The following is a 6,346-nucleotide window of genomic DNA, read 5'->3' as shown; positions in this document are numbered from 1 at the left end:
CCTACCACCCATACAAGGATAAAAATGTCATTTCATGTAGGTAAACTTACTAAAAAAGGAAATGGTGCAATTAATATGCAACTTCCGAAAAAGGAAAATGGTGCAATAATAAAAAAAAATGGAGGAAGTAATAGAGTAAACGAAAAGAACATTAACCAAAAGCTGAAAAGAACACTAATGTTAAAAAAACTAAAGAAAATGTACAAAATTAAAAATAACATATTCTCTCTCCTGATACACTATAAAAAGAACAACTATTTTACAAAAAGAACATCATGTGAAAAATGCAACAAAAAAACAAAAAAAAAACATATTATCGATAATATTATAAAAAAATTAAAAAACAGTAAAAAAGTTAAAAGAACACAAAATAATTAAAAAAAGAACAACAACTTTTTTAGAAAACACAAAGAACAAAATCAAAAGAAAAATAAAATAACAAAAACTCAAAAAAAATTTAAAAAAAAAAGAACAAGAGAACAAAACACATGAAAAAGAACAGAATGAAAGGGACGAAAAGAACAACAAATCTATGTTCTTTTATTAGTTGTATTTGTTCTTTTCAAACCACTTAGTGTTCTAATTAAAAAGACAAAAACGACGATATTTTGATGCACTTAAAACTAGATCTATATTTTTATTTAAATGTATTTTTTTTCTTATCTAACGCATCATATCTATGTTCTTTTTATTAAGTGTTATTTGTTCTATTTAAAATTTTATGTTCTAATTAAAAAAAGACGAAACGACGATTTTTTGATGCACTTAAAACTAAATCTATACTTTTTTAAAAGTATTTTCGTTCTTTTACCACGAATCAGACTATGTTCTTTTTTAAGTTTTATGTGTTCTTTTCAAACCATTATATGTTCGTTTTTTAACAATCTATGTACGTTGATATAAAAGAACAAGCTATGTTGATTTAAAAGAACAAACTATGTTGATGCCACAGTAAAAGTAAAGTTGTGAAAAGAACATTACAATTTGAAAAGAACATTAGAGGAAAGAACAAGGAAACGTACCTTAAACACTTGATCAACATTTATCAGGAGCATCAATATCTTTTAATTTAATAAATCTTCAAAAACTGATCTCAATCCTCGGAAAATATCACGCTCTCCAGATATTCTCTTGCTTCGAAAACTAGCCAAATTGAACTAGTATTTTTCTTAATTCACTCATTTTTCAACAAAGGAGAAACATTCAGAAGGAATTTTAGAGAGAGAATAAAGAGAAAATATATTTTTTACTCTTTCACTCACCATCTCACTCTTTCTCTCTCAAAAAATCTCTCTTGTGTTGAGAGAATATAAATCCTCTCCTCTTTCTCTCTCTAAAATGTATTTATAAAATGACAAAGGGTTATGATTCATAAGAACAATTATTATATATAAAGTTGCTGAAAAATAGAAAATGAAAAAATAGGAAGTAGAATCAAAGAATAACAAAGAAGGAGAAAGGAAAAATTCTTAAAGAGTGCATAATGAGAACTATGCACGTGTTTTTATTTTGTTCTTTTAACAGAATATTATAAAAAGAACAAATGAAAAGACTAAAAGAACAAATAGAGACTAAAAGAACAACTCAAGTACCTTGTCCAACAATAATATATGATTCGGAATCATCATTTTCATCATTCTGTTATGAATTATCAAGCACATTATTCATAATATCTGAAAAAATAATAGGTTAACATGTATAAAACCAAGAAAAAGAACGCAATCAAAAGAACAAAGGATAAATAAAAAGTAAGAAGAAAAATAACACAATAAAATAAAAAGAACAAGTTATGAAACCCAAATGAAATTGAAAATAATAAAAAAGAAGAACACAATAGAATGAAAGAACAAATTATGAAACGCAAATGGTCTATTTTTCTACTACAATGAAACTGTTCTTTAAATACGAGCATAAAGAAACTGTTCTTTTAATACGAGCATATGTTCTTTTAATACGTAAAATTGTTCTTTTCTGGAAAAAAAAAAGTCGTAATTACATAATCAAAATCTTCAAAATCAGCGATTTCAACGAAATCAGCGTGTTGTTACATAATTTGATTCATTAAAATCATCAAAACCATCAAAACTCGATTATTACAAAAACAAAATCATCAAAATAATCAAAATCATCAAACACACGATTATTACAAAATCAAAATCATCAAAACATAGAATTTATTATTTCAAAATTGAAAAATTACCTCCCAAAATTTGATTATCAGTTACAGAATTCAGATTTGAAGAAGAAGACTCGATTTAATTTGATGTTGAAGCAGAAAAATCAACGAAATTTTGGGAATTTTTACTACTTTCTCTCTCTAAGAACCATTTTAGAAAACCTAGTTCATACTTTCTCTCTCATCTTCACAATTTGAGTTCAAAACATAAAATCTAGAAGAATGTATATCGCAAGAATAAAGCAAATCGAATAAAAAACGCGAAAAACAGAGCTGGAAAGAACAGAGCCTTTAATGTTCTTTTGTTCAAAGGTATTGTTCTTTTGTTCAAGGAAAATGTTCTTTTGTTCCCGGAATTTAATGAAACACGCGCGTTTTATGTGTGTTTTATGTCGTTTTGTTTCCGGTGCACACGCCTGCACCATCAAATTTGGTCCATAGTTCCATACCCGCTAGAATATACTATTGGCTCTTAAAAAATAAAAATAAAAATAAAAATCCACCAATTTGAATGAGATTTGGGGTTTTAACTAATTATTGCCCCGGACGATGTCCCGGTGACTATATGTATTTTGAGAATTTATCGTGATAAAATTTGAGTTAAATAAAAATAATTACAATAGTTTGATATTAAATACTTACATATAACATGAGATAAATATTTGTGCATAATTTATTTTTATATTTTATTTATGCAAGGGTGATTCAATATAAAATTTGGTTAAACATCTTAGTAAACTAAATTTAAATTTAAAATGGAGTAGTCTCTTGTTATGTGTAATACTCTTTTTTTATTGCTCTAGGCAAACTTACATGAATTGGCCTGCTAAAAAACATAATTATAAATGAACCTAAATGAAAATGTAAATGAAAAAAAAATTAAGTATAGTTTAGTTTCATAAGAAAATTATTAAAATACATAATTATGGTAGACATTAAATTTTTAATACATGGTATTAATAAACATAACTTATATGTTTTCGATTGCTTAAATATCATAAGTTGTATTATTGGATTAGTGGTTAAAGTTCTAACTTATGAACATGAAGTCGTGGGTTCAAGCATTGATATTTGCATTTCTTCATATTTTTTAAGAAAATATTACATGTCAATGTGGCTATGTCATGTCACTTGCCATCTAATGGTGGCAACATGTATGTCAATGTGGCTATGTCATGTCACTTGTCATCTAATGACGGCGACATGTGGCGAGATGGCATGAAATGCCATTGAGATTTAATAATAGTTTAGATTTTCTCTCTCCTCTCCTTAACCACCTCGCCGGACCAACCTCTCCCACCCCGTCGCAGCCCCCTCCCCCTTCGCACCGACGTCCCCCTCCCCCCTTCGCACCGACGTCCCACCACGTCGCAGCCCCTTCCCCTCCCCCCTTCGCACCGACGTCCCACCACGTCGCAGCCCCCTCCCCCACCCCCGTCGACGCCACCTCCCCTCCCCTTTCGCACCGATCTCTCCCAACTTCGCGACTAGGATTCGCGGCGGCACAAACCGACTCCAACTCGCGGCTGGGTTGTGGTCGTCGGCGTTCGATCTGGAACGGGTCGGTTTTCAACGCGGTCGTTCGCTAGTTTGGGCCAAAATCCAACTATTTTCTTTTTTTGCCAGAAAAAAAAGTACTTAATTAAAATTTTGCAATAACTGACCCATAAAAATATGTTGCCTTGGTGGTTCGTCATCAAGTTCAGAGGTTTGTCAGCTTTGGGTTTGAACCCTCGTAATATCAATTTTTTTTTTTACTATATTCTCTAAATCTTACTTCCTCCGTTTTTTAATACTCGCAACGTTTGGACTTTTGCCACTATTCATATAATCTATTTTGACTATTCTTAGGGTGCGTTCTGTTCAACTTATTTGACCTGAACTTATCTGAAACTTATCTGAACTTATCTGAACTTATTCAAACTTTTAATAGTAGTAACAATAACAATAATAATAATAATAATTATTATTATTATTATTATTATAATTAAATTAATAAATTATTAAATTAAAATAATAATAATAATTATTATTATTATTAATATTATTATAATAATAAAAAATAATAAAAAAATAAAAATAAAAATAAATAAAAATAAAAATAATAATAATGACTATTATTAATAACAATAAAAAAATTATTAAAATAAATAAAATTATTAAAATAAATAATAATAATAATAATAAAAAAAATATATAATAAATAATAATAATTAAAAAAATAGTAATAAAAATAATAATATAAAAAATATAAAAATATAAAATATAAAATATAAAAAATTAATAATAATAATAATAATAATAATATATAATATATATAAAAAAAATTAATAATAATAAACAACTTTTTCAATTTTTACGGGTACGGGTTGAAACGGGTTCGGATTTTAACGTGTTCGGGTTTTAATGGGTATGGGTTGAAACGGGTTCGGATTTTAACGGGTTTAGGATTTAACGGGTATGGGTTGAAACGGGTTCGGGTTTTAACAGATCCTGGATTAAACGGGAACGGGTTGAAACGGTTTCGGGTATTAACGGGTACGGGTTTAAACGGGAACGAGTTGAAAAGGGGTTGGGTTTAAACGGATTTGAAAATCATATCTATCATCTTCACGTCAGATCGGGTAAATCGGGTTTGAATGTAATGGGTCAATTTTCACCGAATTTGGGTTCTTATCGGTTCGGGTTAATATCGTGTCAGGTTATTTATAATCATAATAGTAATATATCACTAATAATAATAATAATATTAAGAAGAAGAAGAATAATAATATAAGAGTAATTATTTAATTATTAGTTGTATTATTATTATTATTATTATTATTATTATTTATTATTATTATTATTATTATTATTATTTATTTATTTATTTATTATTATTATTATTAATATTGTTATTATTTATTACTCCTTAATTATTATTATTATTTATTATTATTATTATTATTATTATTATTATTATTATTATTATTATTATTATTATTATTATTATTATTATTATTATTATTATTATTATTCAATCTTATTGAAACTTATTGGAACTTATCTGAACTTATCTGAACTTATTGGAACATATTGGAACTTATTGAAACTTATCTGAACTTATGTGAACTTATCTGAACTTATTGGAACTGAAACTTTTTTTTTAAGGTGAACAGAACGCACCCTTAGTGTTTTTTATATAAGATAAAACATAGTCATGTGGGATCTTGTTAGATTCGTCTCAATGTGTATTTTCAAAATATCAACTTTTTATAAATTTTGAATTTAAGATATAAATTATCAAAGTTGTGCATTGGCATGCATGAAACTAACAGACGTTGCGAGTATTAAAAACGGAGGAAGTATTTAATTACTTTTATTTTGTTTTTACAAAATATTATGGAAATTTTCTATGGTAGCATTATACTTTTGTAAATTCTCATTGGTAACAAAAATTCTGCCACTTTCTCTAAAATAGCAATAGGAATTTAATTTTTCTCTAACATAACATTATTTCACTAATTTCGGCCAAATTAACCAAATTAACTCCAACCGTTCTCGATTATAAATCAAAGGACCTTTTTGTTTTATTCACGGTAAACCAACAGACCCCATATCCCCTTTATATTTTTCATGTTTTCCTGTCATCCTCTTCTATCTCCTTGGATTTTTTCGTGAGTTTTACTAATTTATTTTTATATTCAAGTTCCTTCAATTAATCAATTATAATCCTCCTTCATCGATTTTTTCTACTTCAATTTCTGTGTTGAATTCTATTTTCGGATCAATTTTTTTGGGTAGAAATCTAAAGATCGTAATTGAGAAAAGCAGGAAGACCTGAGTTTTTCTGTTTTCAATTGGTCAATTATTTGTTTGTTTGTTCATTAAATCGATTCAATTTGATGATTTTCACGTTAAATCGATTCAAGCCAATGACGTTTCCACGTTCTTTCCCCAAAATTCAAACGAACTTCGGACCAATTGGACGAAGTCGCACAATAACAATGTAGTAAAGTTCATCACAAACCAACCTACATCATCCTTATTCGACCAAATTCCTTTTTTGATTCTGTTTTTCTGTTAATTAGTAATACTATTTTTTTAGTCGTAATTTAGAGATTGCCGAGACAGATTCGAGAAGGCGATACGTGAGGTACGATGAGATCATAGGAATAGGCGGTTGGAAAA

Source organism: Spinacia oleracea, chromosome 5 (assembly GCF_020520425.1).
Source record: "Spinacia oleracea cultivar Varoflay chromosome 5, BTI_SOV_V1, whole genome shotgun sequence".
Taxonomy (NCBI): Eukaryota; Viridiplantae; Streptophyta; class Magnoliopsida; order Caryophyllales; family Amaranthaceae; genus Spinacia; species Spinacia oleracea.
The sequence above is the reverse complement of the archived record's forward strand: the minus strand, read 5'-3'. Positions refer to the sequence as shown.